Consider the following 17,192-nt stretch of genomic DNA (forward strand, 5'->3'; position numbering starts at 1 on the left):
CCTTCTTTGTAATTCTGATGGTTTTTCTTTGTCTTTGTAGTTCATCTACTAATTCAAATGTCAGGTTAATGAAGGCACTGGTTTTATTTTGTGGCGTTTAAACTGATATTGTTAACATGACAAGCTTATAGTGACTTGTTTAAATAGGTAACATGTTTTAACAGATGAAACAGAAATGTTGCTATACTTTTTTCTGATAGATGTACTTTATGTATGGTAAAATAAAGAGATATTTTTAAAGAATGGCAGCAGACTTTGTCATCTTATTGCAACTCACTGGCCTTGTAAACTATGGGACATTAGGGAATTCATGAATCTCTCTAAGTTCACTGTGATCATCTGTGAAATGGTGGTAACAATAGCACTATCTTTGGTGATGTTGTGAGAAGGAAATGAAGCAATTCATGTAAATGTCTTAATCTGATGTATACATAGTGAACTCTCAATTAGTATAAGCTGTTTTTATTAGTGGTTTTAAGTAGTGATGCTGTAAAAGCTTTCAACAAATACATGTATTTCTTTCTTAAATAAAGAATTGCCATTAATGGCTGCCCTAATTATTTTTTAGATTACCTTTAGCTATAGATTTATTACAGATTCAAATTTCAGTGTAATTTTTTCTAGTTTTGAAAACATGTTTTTGTACTAGGCCCTCAGAAGATTCTTGTGTGATTGACACTGGTAAAACATACCTTCCAGTGCCTCCTCTGTTTTCATGCAAAAACAGCATATAGTATGTAAACAAATGAGTAACCTTATTTGCTAAAATTTAACCTACCAATTATGTTGTATCATTGCTCTTCCTCAAATTCTTTCTCCCCTTCAGGTAACAACTCTCGTTATCCAGAAGAGGAAGTTCTTTAACACATTATTTTGACAACGTAATTTACTCAGATGACAGTCATAATGAGGCTTTAGTTTGTTTAGAGACCACTGTTCTGAGAGGAAGAATAGCTGACCTACATTCTCCCGCATACCTCGTTATAAAAGGCTGCACTTTCATATGTGGAAGTTTGTTGATTGACTGTGTAGCATTCCTTTTTATAAAGTGGAGAGTGATAAATGAAGACACTGCTTAGCTATCCTATTGATTTAATTGGTAAGTAAAATACTCTTATATTGGATTTGTATTTTACTTTTATAAAATTGGCACAATGCTGATATATTTTGTTTAACTAGACCGAGTCCATGTCTTTTTTAACTTGATTTCCCAGCACAAACTCATTTATTAAGAATAAATGCATGTTTGGTGTGTCCTGTACCTCTGGCAAAAGGCCCCAAGCCTGGCACTCATGGCATTCAGCACTGTTCCACAGCATAATCACTCTTAGGCACCTCCAAGTCGAACACAGGCAGCTCCCAATGCAGATCACTTTGTAACTCCTATCAGCTGGCCCTTGCCTAGTAACAGCTGGTGACCTGAGCCTGCACCAGAGACTCTTCCAAGAGGCCCCAGAATCAACACTGCCTGTGGCCAGTTTCAACCACACCAGACGACCACCCATTTAGCTTCTCAAACAACACACCCAAAGAGTGGTCTTGGCAGGCACCACTAAAATGAATCATGTTCTGTGTGGTCCACCCACACACAATAGTACATCCAGTATAGTCATGGCCAGTCTTCACAACCAGTCAGCATGAGGGTGAGTCGCATCAATAACATGCCAACAGCAATCAGGCTAAACTATAATAGGCACACGCAACCCACACAAGAGACATCCCTGAAGGACCCAGTTCAAGTAACCAGGGAGACTGTGCCACTGGGTTCCACAAAACCACTATAACATAACACCACCCTGCCAACACTGAGAGATATAGGAGATCAAACTAATACATAGAAAACACACAGGCTGGCAGCCACAATGAGGAGACAAAGAAGTACCAAGTGAAAGAATAAAACACAACTCCAGAAAAGGAACTAATCAAAATTGAAGCAAGCAATCTACAGACACAGAGTTCAAAACACTAATTATAAGGCTGCTCAATGAACTTAGGGCAAGAACAGTTTAACTTAGTGAGAAATTACAGAGATAGAAACCGTGAAAAATAATCAGTCAGAAATGAAGAATCGTCGTCGGCAGCCGTCCGTCTCGAGAGACGATGGTGTAGCTTCTTAAGAGTCTATCTGCACCGCCGAGAATGGCTGTACAGTCCGACTCGGGAGTGACACGGTATCTGTCTCCTCCCGTGTTGAATCGACATCTTACGATGACGCTGGAGTGTCCTCTCCAGTGAAGCTGAAGCTACAGAGCCTGGGCAGGGTGATATGGAGGGTCTGCTGTTGCCCATGCAGCAGACCCCCCCCTCTCTTCGCAGCTGAAGGGTCCAAGGGAAAGACGGAGTCAATACAGCTTGGTTTCAGGTGCGCCGCAGGAGTTGCCGGTGTTGACTACAACGTCAAACCGCCTTAGGGACTCCGGCTCCGGATTTTCTGTCGGGGTTTACTCCCTTAGCCTTTCCCCTGAAGAGGTATGCCGCAAGGCAGCGGAGGTTTTTTGGAGTCAGAGTTTTCCTTCTCTGATGTGCCCTGACTGGAAGATCGAACCAGCGACACTTAGCTCGCAGGTCGACGCTCAATCCACTGAGCCAAACCAGCCAGGAAATGAAGAATACAATGACTGAAATGAACAGTACTTTAGATAGAATCAACAAGAAATTAAATGAGTCAGAGAATCAAATCAGCAATTTGCAAGACAAAGTATCAGAAAACTGCCGATCAGAACAGCAAAAAGAAAAAAATTAAAAATGAGGATAGGTTAAGGCACCTCTGCAAAAACATCAAGTGTAACAACATTCGCATCATAATGGTACCAGAAGAAGAAGAGAGCAAGGTATTGAAAACCTATTCGAAGAAATAATGAGAGAAAACCCCCATAACCTGGTGAAGCCAATAGACATACAAGTCAAGGGAGTGCAAATAGTCCAAAACAAAATGAACCCAAAGAGGATGACACAAAGATACGGCATAATTAAAATACCACATGTTAAAGACAAAGAGACATTCTTAAAAGCAGCAAGAGAAAAGCAGTTAGCTACTGACAAGGGAGCTCCCATACACTATCAGCTGATTGTGCAAGAGAAACTTTGCAGGCCAGAAGGGACTGGCACAAAATATTCAAAATGATAATAAGGAAGAAACAACCAAGATCACTCTACCCAGCAAGGCTCATTGAGAATCAAAGAAGAGATAAAGTGTTTCCTAGACAAGAAAAAGATGAAGAAGTTAATCGCCACCAACCAGTACTACAAGAAATGATAAAGGGAATACTTTAAATAGAATTTAAAAAAATGAAAAATATTAATAGTAGAATGGCAATAACTACATACCTACCAATAATTACTTTAAGTGTAAATGAATTAAGTGCTCCAATCAAAAGACATAGAGTGGCTGAATGGATAAGAAACCTAGAGTCATACATATGCTACCTACAAGGAACCCACTTCATATCAAAATATATACAGACTGGAAGTGCAGGGATACAAAAAGGTATTTAATGAAAATGCAAATATAAAAAAAAAAAAACTGGAGTAGCAAAGCTTATGTTATACATGATAGACTTTAAAACAAAGGCTATAATGAACTGTTCAAAAAGACATTTCATAATCATAAAACATCCATCCAAAATCAGGATATAACCCTTGTAAACATTTATGCACCCAGTGTAGAAACACCTAAATATATAACAAAAACATTGACAGACGTAAAAGAAGACATCAAATGTATTATAGTCATAATAGGGTACATCAATACCCTGTTGACATCAGTGAAAAGATCTTTCAGATAACAAATCAACAAGGAAATACTGTACTGCCAAAAAGTCCATTTAGTTTTTTTTCCATTAAAGAAAAGACACATTTTTTCATTTTCAGCAATAACTTTATTGTTGAATATTTTGAGTATATCAGCTATCTCCTGCTATTCTTCTAGAGAGTAGAGGCCAGGGGTGCTGCTAAACATCTTTCAATGCATAAGATGGCCTCACAGCAAAGAATTGTTTGGCCAAAATATCAGTAATACCAAGAACCTTCACAAACCACTTTTGACACTTTTGATCAGTCACAGCACCTTCTCTATACATTGCACAAATCTTTTTCTTCACATTTTATTTGCATTTTTACCTTTCTTGAGATAATAAAGCACAATATGCCAAAAATGTTCCCTATCTTCTTCTATCTTCAGTATTAAAATAGCTGCACAAAATTCACCAATTTTAATAAGTTTTAAAAAAATGCATGCAGATATGAAAGGTGTCAGAATACAACCTAACAAAATTGTTTCAGATGAACTTAAAGAGCCCTGGCTGCTGTGGCTCAGTGGATAGAGCGTCGGCCTGTGAGCCAAGTGTTGCTGGTTCGATTCCCAGTCAGAGCACATGACTAGGTTGCATGTCAGGTCCCCAGTTGGGGGTGTGAGTGAGAGGCAACCACACAGTGATGTTTCTCTCCCTCTCTTTCTCCTTTCCCTCTTTCTAAAAATAAAAAGCAAACAAACAAATAAATTATTTTAAAAATGAACTTAAAGATAACTAAACACTACTAGAGCCATTGTACAGAAAAAATTAAGTGAACTTTTAGGCCAACCCAATAATTCCCTGTAAAGACACATTAGAGAAGATTGACTTAATTGGTATCATTAGGTCACTATACCCAAATGCAGCAGAATATACATTCTTTTCATGTACATGTGGAATATTTTGCAGGATATACATGTTCAGACACAAAACAAGTCTCAATATATTTAAGAAGAGTAGCAACCATTTTATTCAATCACAATAACATAGAATTAGAAATCAGTTATGAGGTGAAAACTAAGAAACATAGAAACATACGGAGGCTAAATAACATGCTACTAAACAATGAATGGCTTAATGATGAGGTCAAGGAAGAAATCAATAGGTCCCTTGAGACAAATGACAATGAAAACAGTGAACCTAAATCGATGGAACACAAATAAAGCAGTTCTATGAGGGAAATTCATAGCAACACAGGCCTACCTCAAGAAAAAATTCAAACAATCTAAATTTACACCTAAAGGAAATAAGAATAGAACAAGAAACAAAGCCTAAAGTGAATAGAAGAAATGAAATTATAAAGATCAGAGCAAAAATAAACAAAATATACTCTTAAAAAGCAATAAAAACGATCGATAAAATCCAAAGCTGGTTCTTTGAATAGATACACCAAACTGATAAACCTTTAACCAGATCCATCAAGGAAAAAAGAGAAGACCCCAATAAGTAAAGTCAGAAATGAAAGAGGAGACATGACACTTGACAGCACAGGAGTACAAAGGAATATAAGAAAATATTGTGAACAGTTATATGTTGACAAATTGAACAACCTAGAAGAAATAAATTCTTAGAAATATACTGTCTTTAAGACTGAATCAAGCAGAAACTAAATCTGAAGTGACTGATAACTACTAACAAAATCAAGTCAGTAATTGAAAAACTCCCCATAAACAAAAGTTCTGGGCCAGATGACTTCACAAGTGAATTTTACCAAACATTCAAAGAGTTAATATGTATCGTTCACATACTATTCCAAAAAACTGAATAGGAGGGAAGGTTCCCAAGCTCATTCTATGAGGCTACAAAAAAATGATTACCTTGATTCCCAAACCAGATAAAGACCCTACAAAGAAAGAAAATTATAGGCCAATATCCCTGATGAAAATACATGCAAAAACCCGCCCTGGCTGGTGTGGCTAAGTGGATTGAATATCAGCCTGCTAACCAAAAGGTCACCAGTTCAATTACCAGTCAGGGCACATGTCTGGGTTGTGGGCCAGGTTCCCCATTTGGGGGCGTGCAAGAGGCAATTGATCAATGTATGTCTCACACATTGATGTTTCTCTCCTCTTTCTCCCTCCCTTCCTCTCTCTAAAAAATATTTTTAAAAATGAAAGCTTTAAACGAAAAGAAAATATATGCAAAAATCCTGATAAATTATTAGCAAACAGAATTTAGCAATACATTAAAATGATCATACACCATGATCAAGTGGTATTTATTCCTGGGATGCAAAGTTGGTTTAATACTTGCAAATCAAATAACATGACACCGTAGAAACAAAAGAAAGGATTGTATGTTTTTTTTAAAAATGGGCAAAGGGCCTGAATAGACACTTCTCCAAAGAAGAAATACAGATTGCCAATAGACACATGAAAAGATGCTCAATGTCACTAATCATCAGAGAAACGCAAATTAAAACCACAATGAGATATCACCTCATACCTGTCAGAATAGCCATCATCAATAAAACAACAAACAAATGCTGGTGAGGATGTGGAGAAAGGGGAACCTTTGTGCACTGTTGGTGGGAATGCAGACTGGTGCAGCCACTGTGGAAAGCAGTATGGAGATGCCTCGGAAAATTAAAAATGGAACTGCCTTTTGACTCAGCAGTTTCACTGCTGGGAATTCATATGAAGAAACTAGAGACACTAATGCGAAAGAACATAAGCACCCTTATGTTCATTGCAGTGTTATTTACAATCACCAGGTTATGAAAGCAGCCCAAGTGTTTAGCAGTAGATGAGTGAATAAAACAACTATGGGATATTTACACAATGGAATACCACTTGGGTATAAAAAAGAATAAAATTTTACCTTTTACAACAGCATGGATGGACCTATAGGACATTATGCTAAGTGAAATAAGCCATTCTGAGAAAGACAAATATGATTTCACTCATATGTGGAACCTAATGAATAAACTGAACTAACAAGCAAAATAGAGACAGACTCATAGATAGAGAGCAGGCTAACAGCTCTGGGAGTGGGGGGAGTGGGGGGATTGGAGGGATCGAGTAAGATGAAAAAAGACTCATGGACATGGACAACAGTGTGGTGATTGCAGGGTGGAGCTGGCTAAATGGGGGATAAATGGAAATGGAAAAAATACATTAAAAAATCTTAATGGCTATTAATAAAATAATAAACAACAAGTGTTTGCAAGGATGTCGGTAAAAGGGAACCCTCCTCATGCAGTGTTGGTGGAACTGCAAATTGATGCATGCTGTGGAAAGCAGTATGGAGGTCCTCAAAAAATTAAAAAATAGAACTGCTCCATGACTCATCAATCTCATTTCTGGGTATTTACCCAAAGAAATCTAAAACACTAATTCAAAAAGACTTATGAACTGCTATGTTTATTGTAACGTTATTTAGAAAAGCAAGATATGGTTGTACATATACACAGTGGAATATTACTTGGCATAATAAAGAACGACATCTTATCATTTGAACAGTATGGATGGACCTAGAAGATACTATGCTAAGTGAAACAAGTCAAAAACAGAAATACAAATACCATATAATTTTACTTACATTGGAATCTAAAAAACAAAATATGTGAACAAGCAAAATAAAAACAAACTCTTAGCTATAGAGGCCAAACTAATGGTTGCCAGATGGGTGGGGGTTTGGGAGGCTGGGTGAAAAAGGCAAAGGAATTCAGAAGTACAAATTGGTAGCTACAAAATAGTGATGGGGATGTAAAGTGCAGTATAGGGAATATAGTCAGTGATATTGTAATAATTATGCATGATGTCAGGTGGGTACTAGACTTCATAAATTATATAAATGCCCAACTACTGTGCTGTACACCTGAAACTAATGTGATATTGAATTTCAAGTATAATTGAAAAAATATTCTATTGTTTAAAAAAAGAATAAATTCTTTTTGAATCGGATAAAGCAGCCAAATAGACAAATAAAAGTTGTGATTAATAAGATGAATCAGACTCAAGTACTGTTCTTGTTGAGAAGTTTTACTTTAATCACTGTGATTTTCTAGCATAATATAGAATATTTTGCATATTAAGAAAATAACAGTTTTCTATTATGGTGATATTTGCCTGGGAATAAAATAGTTATTTTATCAAATTAATTGGATGTGTCATGAGAATTGATACCTGAGAGTAGTTGTGGGAACATAGTTAAATTTAAAAATCTGCACGAGTTCAGCTTTAGATATTACTCCACACCAAGTACTGTTTGGGATTAGTGCAGTTTCAATTTATAGCATTACGTCATGTATTTTAAGTCTAGAGAGAAACTTGACAGGTTCTCTACTGAACTCAAAGAGAGATGTATTGCAATCAGGTACTCACACAAAACCGAGTAATTATGTACATAATGATGTTGATGATCTCTACCGGAGGAAAAAGACGAAGTATAAGATGCTGCACATTAAGTACATTATTTATTATATATTTATGTTTTATGCTCTCATTGCTTATTTAATTGAAGCATTTATCCAATTATATTTTGTGGTACTCTTTATTTAAACTTGTTTTATTTGTCAATTACAGTTGACATACAGTACATTATATATTTATTTAATAAAATGCTTTGTAGTATATATGCCTTGTTTTTCTTTTTTCTCATAGTTAAATGTTGAAATTATTCCAAATGAACTGTTGAGAAAAAGAAAATTCAGAGCAGTATGTATAATATTTAATTTGTGAGAGGGGAAAAGATACAAATATACATAATATTTCTGGAATTATATATAAGAAGGTGAGGTGTGAGGCTTAGACATCAGAGGATGCCCTTCTGAACTGCTTAAAACTTTCATCATGAACGTGTATTGTTAAAACATATTTTAATTTTTTAAAAAATGCCTGAATTTTGAGGAATTTATGCATTTTATTTCCAAAAAAATGCAGGCACAAACTGCTTTTGACCCAAAGGTGTATTACTGACCAAAATTCAGCAATCTAGTCTGGAAAGTGAAAATGAAGAATTCTGCTGTTGGTGAGATTAATGCACAGGTAGAGAGGCAGGTGAAAATCTCACTTGGCAGACTTTCTCTCAACTTATTTAAGCACTGAAAAAAATAAATTTTATTATTCCCAGAAAGCCATTCATTTAGAAATGGAAATTAGAATGTGATGGGAAAATACCATATTAGGAGTTATCCGTTAGGTAACAAAATGGGTATGTGTGATATCTACCCACTGTCATGTTGAGGGTCCTGCATTACATTTACTGTCCCAAAACTTACTGTGTGGAACCTTCATGGAAAACATTCCAATTTCTCATAATGACTTCTTAATGAAAATGACAGATTTATTTAGCTACAGGTATTTGCCTTGGAACAACACATGATGAGATCTTTTAACATTATTTCCAAAGCTTTTTTTTTTTTTTTTGCAATACTTTTCCATGAGTTTTGGTAGAAAAAGGATCCCGTGATTAGAACGTTTTGAAAATGCTGAATATTTTATCCTCGTGTTATAAATTCACAATGCATATTTTTTATATTAAAGACTTAAAATTCCTAGTGTAAAAAAAACCTGAAAAATTAAACCAAAATTCCTACTAATTCGATTAATACAAACATTATGTATATATAATATACATTATATGTGTGTGTGTAGCGGGTGGGGGGGTGAATTCATTTTTTACTGAACACTTGCTAATACATTGTGGTACTGGCTGATACTGAACAGTCTTGGAAAGGCTGGTCTAAGGAATCAAAGACCTGCAAATTAAGAGGAAATCACTCTCAGGTGAGAAGGGACACCTGCGGTAGCAGCCTCCATTAGTCTATATTTCCACCCAGGCAATTTTATTTTATTCCTTACACACTTTCACCTTTATTTTTTTCCTTTCCAAGGAATCTGTACTAGGTACAAAGAGAAAAATGCCATTTACTACCATAGAGGAGGTATTTACTCTACTGTAAGTAGTTACAGTGTAGCCTGGTAACAGTGTGGTGATAATAAGATATATTAGGTTATGTTCTCTTGGTAGCAAATAACAAATACTAAATCAAAGTTGGATACTTCAAACCTAGGGCAGAAATACAGCCAGGCTCAGGAAAGGTCTAGAATCCAGCTATATCACAATCAATAATGCAGTCAGTTGAATTGGTTTTCAACAAACTATCTCTTTCTAAGCAAACATTTTCAGAACGTAGTCTGGTGATTCAAAATAAACTCTGTGGCTGGGTATATATACACATGTAATACAAATGAAACAAAAAATGTGTAAGTAGATGTTTGGTAATTGCAATGTGCATGCCGGGCATTAGTGACCTCAGGAAGTCACGCCTCTGTCTATGGGGAAGCCAGCCTAAGGCCCATTTCCCATTATCACTGTTGTCCAGTGTTAGCTTATCAAGGACACTCTACCATTCAGATTTCCAAGACCCCCATATTGCTAAACAAACTTAACTATTAGTATTTGCATGATTTAATGAACATAAAGATTTCAGGTCAAGCTGAAAATCCCTTTATTTTAAACACTGCTCAACAACATTCTTCACTTCTTCCTTAGAGGCAACCAGTATCATGAATTTCATACTGTTTTTCTAATACTTTGTGCATATGCACCCACATTCACCAGGATCTTATCTCACCTCACTCTCACATACCTATATTGTTTATGAGGGGAAGATTAATTCTGCCTTTCCCAGGGTCCCACTGAATACCTCCTCCTCCCTCCATCCAGGGTCCCAGGGAATACCCCCTATCTGCATCAAAGGTCCACAGAAGACATCTATCCTGCATCCAGGGTCCCAGAATACTCCCTCCCTCCATCCAAGGTCAGAGGGAATACTCCTTCCCTGCATCCAGGGTCCCAGGATATAGCCCCTCCCTGCACCAAGGGAATACCCAATTCCTGCATTCAGGGCCCCAGGGAATACTCCCTCCCTCCATCCTGGGTTCCTGGGAATACCACCTCCTTGCACCCAGGATCCAGGAAGTACCCCCTCTCTGCATCCAGGGAATATTTCCTTCCTCCATCTAGAGTCCCAAGGATTACCCCCACCCTCCATCCTTGGACATCTCGAGCTGCACATGATTGGGGATTGGGTGAGCGAAGACACCTGGATACCTGTTTTAAAACTTAAAAGGTGAGGCGTTTGCACACGCGATTCAATGAAAGACCGTTATTCATTAGGAATCAGTAACTTTATTGGAAAAAATGCTAAAACTAAAACGTAAAAACTTAAGGAAACACTTTGCAAGGACACTATGAAAACAGGCACACTCGTTATGATGACCAGGGAAAGTCACTCCAGGTCTATCGGGAAGGCAGTCCAGGCTCAGTTCTTCTTGCTGGCGCCCAGGGTGAGCCTGTCAAAGAGGTACTCTGCCAGGCTACACTGCGGCGCCCCCAGCTTGCGCAGGTTGACGATGCTGGCTCCCAACTTTGTGATGAACTTCACAGCCTGGCGCAGGTAGTGATGCTCCAGGACATCACACAGATGGGCGTCGTTCTTTAGGGTAGCCAGGTGGAATAGACGGAGCACACTCTGGTTCACGATCCTCTCCAGCTGCAAGGCGGATTTCAGGGCCCTGTGGCAGCTCCCCCAGTTGCTTCGGTCAGGCCTCTGGATACTGAACAGGTGGATTCGACTCCCTCTCTGGTTCTGCAGTCGCATCAGCTTCTGGGCCTGCTCCCATTCCTCTCTCGACAGCCACAAGAAGAAGGTAGCGAAGTGCTTCAAGGCCACATCCTGGCGGTCGAAGTAGAAGGCCATGGACAGGTACTCATAGGAGACGTGGAGCTGCAGGTTGATCTGCCTGTTGATGGCAGCCTCGCAGCGCGGGTGGTAGTTCTGGCGCACTTGTGAAAGCTGCAGGGGCGGTGGGGGAGGTGGTGGCGGAGGCCGCGGCGGCGGCGGCGGTGGAGGGGGCTGTGGGGCCGCCACAGCAGGAGCCATGCCTGGAAGTGTGGGCAACTTGGTTTCCGGTCTGGGCCCTGCTCCGGACTGAAAAGCCACCAAAGCCTCCCGACGAGTGCTGAGGGACGGGCGGTGGCGTAGGTGAAGGCGGCGGCTTCTCCAGCGACGGATGATTCCCATGGTGGTAGACGAGGACAGCTGGAGGCTGAATCAGCTGCGATGGTGGTGGGACCCTCGGATTGTCCCTGCAATAGGCGACCAGTGTGGCTGGACGCAGAATGGCTGCCTCTTGGTTCCGAGATGGGAAGGAAAGATGGGAGATGGGACCGGAAGGTGGAAGGAGGGACCGGAAGATGAAGAAGAGATCGTTTCTCGCGAGTGTTGCGGAGAGGGGCGGGATCAGGGAGCATTCCTTGCTGTGCTAGTGCGGGGCGGAAGGGGGAGTGAGGGGGCTTTAAGTGCGCAGAGCACTAACAATGTGTCCCAGGTTCCAAAACAGCCTGTGTGAGGGCAGGGAGAATCTGTTCGGAGCAGATGGCATTTAATATTTTTTATCTCTTAGTATTTATGCTATTATGACGTCCCCACTTTTTCGCCCATTTCCCATCCCCCCCCTCCAGTTCCCATCCACCTCAGGTTCTCTCCTCACCATTGTTTGAGTGCATTGCTCATGCATCCATGTGCTTCGAATAATCTCTTCACCCCCCCCCCCCGTAGTGCGCAGCAGTATTGAAAGGAATTTGAAAGCACAGACGCTCTGGATAGTGATAAAAGAATGCTTTATTAGGGAAAAATACGAATCAAAAGCAAGACGCAGGAAATGGCAGAGAGGAAATTCAGGGGTAATATATCACCAACAGAACTGTCAGCATCTGAAGTCACAGAACTCTACATCAGGAAGTCTCCAGGCGGCGGTCCTCAGGGACTTTGGGTGGCAACACCACTGTCCTGGGCAGTGTGTCCGCTCCACAGGTAAGGCTTCAGAGGAACGATCCCTGCCCCTTGGCTTATATAGATTTTACTACCAATAATAATATGAACTCTTATATAACTACTCCCTGCATGACAAGGAACACCTGGTAGGTCCTTGGCTCCTGGAAACTGGCCAGATTCCCCTAGTACACGGAGCCACCCCTCCTCATTCTAGCATTCAAGGTCAGCTCAGTCTTGTTTGGTGATGCTTATATAACAGCCCCTGGTGCTTTTCCGTTTTGGGATCATATCATGTCGTGTCGGGGACCATGTCCCAGGTTCACATTTGAAGCCTTAGCAGTACACCCCCCTCCTCTCTGAGAGCATCTGGTCAGAGGTCCTAAAACCCTTCTAATTTTCTGAGTGATAAGAGTGGTAGAGCATATTTTGATACAATACTTGATTTCTATCCATAGCTTTTTTTTTTTTTAAGAATTGACTTTTTAAAAACATTTTATTTATTTATTTTTAGAGAAGGGAGAGACAGTGCGAGGAACATCAATGTGTGGTTGCCTCTCACTTGCCCCCTATTGGGGACCTGGCCCCCAACCCAGGCATGTGCCCTGACTGGGAATGGAACCAGCCACCCTTTGGTTTGCAGGCCAGTGCTCCATCCACTGAGCCCCTCTAGCCAGGGCGCTATCCAGAGCTTTTGAAAGAACTTAGAGTGATAAAGTTGAAAGGAGACTTTTGCTTTTTAAAAGAAACTCCTTTGAGCCATATGTGAGTTTATGATGATGAGGTAACTTTAGGGAACCACCTAAGGATGGAGGGCTGGTGGTGCAATGACAATGGTCTTGGAAGCTTCATGCTCCATCTCCCCATATCTGGCCCCACACACCTACCTCTTCCACCTGGCTGATCCTAACTTGTATCCTATTATAATAAACTGGTGCTCTAATAAGTAAACTGTTTTCCTAAGTTCTGTGAGCCATTCCAGAAAATTATCAAACTTGAGGAGGTGGTCACAGGAACTTCCAATATAACCTGTTGGTCAGAAGTACACTTGAGAACCTAAACTTGCAAGTAGTGCCTGGAGTGGAGGATGGGAGGCAATCTGATGGGACTGAGTACTTAACCTGTGGGATCTGTACCAACTCCAGGTAGTTAGCGTCATAATTGAACTTTAGGACTCCCATTTGGGTGTCTGGAAAGCTGCAGGATTGGTTGATGTGGGATAAAATAAACACATTTGTCATCAGAAATGTTCTCTTTAATAAGAAACAACTTTATGCCAAATAAATGCAACAATTTAGTTGAACTTGAACAATAGGGTACTCTAATGCATGAACTTAGATACAAACATTCTAAGTAAAAATGTTACTAAATCAAATCCACACGACCATGTTGTATGCATGTAGTCACTTATGTTCCTTCACTCAAGAAGAAATATTTACCATGAATAGCATCATAAATTGAGCTTGTCAGCCTTCCTTCCTCTTCAATTTTTTTAATAGTATGAGGAGGAGAGGTGTTAATTCTTGGAATGTTTGGTAAAATTCACCTGTGAATCCATCGGTTTATGACTTTTGTTTGTGGGAGGTTTCTTCTTTTTTTTTGTGTGTGTGTGTGTGTGTAAATAACTGCTTTGAATTCATTAGTTGTAGACCATCTGTTTGGTTTTTCACTTTCTTCTTGATTCCGTTTTGGAAGATTGTGTTTCTAGGAATTTATCCATTTCTTCCAGATTGTCTAGTTTGTTAGCATGTAGTTGTTCATAATATTTTCTTATGCTAGTTACATCTTAAATACAGATATTATTGTATCAGGCTCATCCTACTAGTGGGTAGATGATAAATGATATTTTGGGTAAATAACACCTGTGCATGAATGAGTTAGCATAGCAGGACTGACACCACTGTCTTTAGAAAGGCCCCCTTCGAGGTTGGACCTTGGGCCTTGTATCTGTGAATTTCGGTTTGAGGAATGTTCCCTCTTCCCTAATTGATAAAAATGTCTCATTATGCCTACAGTGTGTAAACAATATAGTTTATGCTGAACACATTTTTTTTTCTTTGCATAGGAAGTCTTGGTACTTGCTAAGCCAAGGGTGCCTACATACCCAGCCTCCCATACAAACTTGAAGCATTGAGTGTATAAAGAGCTTCCCAGCCTCAGTTATCTACATGATAGTTTACTTGGATGTCTAATAGGCATCTGAGATTTTACACAGTATGGCATTCACACCCTTCTATTCCAGATATGCCCCTGTCCAAAAGTCCCCAAATTGATAAAGAAAGCTACCACCAACCCAAGTATTCAGTGATAAATACCAGAACCTAGGTTGTTTCCCTCATTTCTCACTCTTCACCTCTGGTCCATAAACAAACCTTATCAGCTCATCCAATCCATCTGGAATTTGTCCACATCACTTAGTTTTCTCAGTCACCACAGTAGTTCAACCCCACTGTCTTTCACCTGGACGAGCTACAAGATCTCTTAAGTGTCCTCGAAGCTTCAGCTCTCTCCCACCCTCTACGTTCTTCAAAGCAGAGTCACTGATGACATTCAGTTGAATTTATTCTACTTAATATTCAATATCAGAAAATTGACCATTAGCCTTTACCTTGTTATTTCAGTCCTATGGAGATAATTTGGGGTTTGGGTTACCATGATACCTTAATGGAAGAAAGAGTACAAGTGAAGGAGAAAAAAACTGTATTTGGATGTTTTTTAAGGGCACTACGCATGTCCAGCATGGTGACCATGGGAAGTCACTCCCGTGTCTATGGGAAAGCCAGCCTAAGGCTCATCTGTCATTACTGTTCTTCAGGAAGAGGTACTATGCCCAGGAGGCTAATGGGGTCTTCATAATGCTATCAGATAGTGTTAACAAACATTAATGTTTGCATATTTAAGTAAGCTAGAAAAATTCAGGTAAAATAAAAAATCCTTTATTTTAATTCCTGCCCAGTCTCATTATCTCCAGGGGCAAGCACACCTATAATTTTAAGGCCAGGCTTTATACTTTTAACATGAACATGCATCTATATTGTCCATACCCCAGACCATTCACCTCACCCAACCCCCATATACCGCATGTTTTTAAGGGGAAGATTAATTCTGTTTTCCAGGGTGCCATTGAATACCTCCTCCCTCCATCCAAGGTCCCCGGGAATACCACCTCTTTTCACCCAGGGCCCCAGAAAATACCCCATCCCTCCATCCAGGGTCCAGGGAATACCCCATCCCTCCATCCAGGGTCTAGGGAATATACCCTCTGGCTATCCAGGGTCCAGGGAATTCCCCCTCCCTCCATCCAGGCTCCTGGGGATACCTCCTCCCTCCACCAACGGTCCAGGGAATATTCCTCTCTCCATCCAGCATCCACAGAATACCCCATCACTCCATCCTGGGTCCAGGGAATATCCCATCCCTGCATCCGGGGTACAGTGAGTACCCCCTCCCTCCATCCAGGGTTCCAGGGATAACCCCTCCCTCCATCCATGGAGATCCAGAGCTGCACGAGACTGGGGCATAGGTGGGTGCAGACTCCTGGATACCTGTTTTAAAAGGACAGGGCTTTGCACACACGAACCCATGAAAGAACTTTATTTAGCAACCAGTAACTTTGTTGGAAGAAGCGGTAAAACTCAAACGTAAAAATGAAGAGAACATTTTGCAAGGGCCCTGTGGCAACAGGCACGCTGGGCTCGGTGACCAGGGGAAGTCCCCCCGCGGCTGTCGGGGAGGCAGTCCTGGCTCAGTTCTTGCTGGCACCCAGGGTGAGCTTGTCGAAGAGGTACTCGGCCAGGCCAGATTCCGGGGCTTCCTTCTTGCGCAGGATGGCGACGTGGTCCCCCAACTCTTTGATGAACACCACCTGTTGGTGCAGGAAGTGGCGCTCCAGGAAGTGGCACAGGTGGGCGTCCTTCTTCCCGGTGGCCAGGCGGTGCAGATCCAGCAGGCTCTGGTTCACTTTCATCGCCAGGGTCAAGGCGCACTCCAGGGCCCTCAGACCGCTGTCCCATCCCTTAAACTGCGGATTGCCGGTGTCCTGTAGTCTGGTACGGCCCCCCGCGCAGGTTCTGAAGCTCCATCAGCTGCTCCGCGTGCTCCCTCTCCTTGCTTGACCTCCGACGGAAGAACTGGCTGAACTGCTTCAGGGCCACGCCTCCGCCGTCGAAGTAGAAGGCCATGGACAAGTACACATTGGACCGTAGAGCCGCAGGCCGATGTGCTCGTTGACGGATGCCTCACACAGCGGGTGGTAGTTCTGGCGCACATACAAGGGCGCGGGTTGGATCTCCATGTCTGCAGGTGCGGGGCTCCAAGGCCAAGGCGGCACGGAAGCCGAGGCGGCAGCAGCGGGGCCGAAGGTGGAGACTGCGAGGCCTTGGGGTGTCCCGGCAGGAGGCGTTCAGGGCAGCTGAGGCAGGCCTGCTGGAGTGTTAGGCCGCTGGCGCTGGAGGTTGGCTCTGAGGTGGGGCCGGAAGTGTGTTGGTGGAAGGGGGCGGGAGCATCCGGTACAGGGACAGCGGCGGGGGCTCAAGGGGGCCCAAGCGGGCCAGCGGCATTGACGTTTTTGAGGGGGGCGGGGCATGAGGGAGGCCCAGGGGGGTCCAAGGGGGACGGCG

At 41.5% G+C, this 17,192-nt stretch overlaps 2 pseudogenes; both read right to left on the reverse strand.

Moving 5' to 3' along the window:
• Nucleotides 1–11,061: 11,061 nt before the first annotated feature.
• Nucleotides 11,062–11,823, reverse strand: LOC149991662 (ferritin heavy chain pseudogene; annotated as a pseudogene).
• Nucleotides 11,824–16,318: 4,495 nt separating this feature from the next.
• On the reverse strand, nt 16,319–16,867 carry LOC149991663 (ferritin heavy chain pseudogene; annotated as a pseudogene).
• Between the last annotated feature and the right edge of the window lie 325 nt (nt 16,868–17,192).

This window comes from Furipterus horrens, unplaced genomic scaffold, assembly GCF_987537825.1.
Source record: "Furipterus horrens unplaced genomic scaffold, mFurHor1.1.pri manual_scaffold_17, whole genome shotgun sequence".
Classification (NCBI taxonomy): domain Eukaryota; kingdom Metazoa; phylum Chordata; class Mammalia; order Chiroptera; family Furipteridae; genus Furipterus; species Furipterus horrens.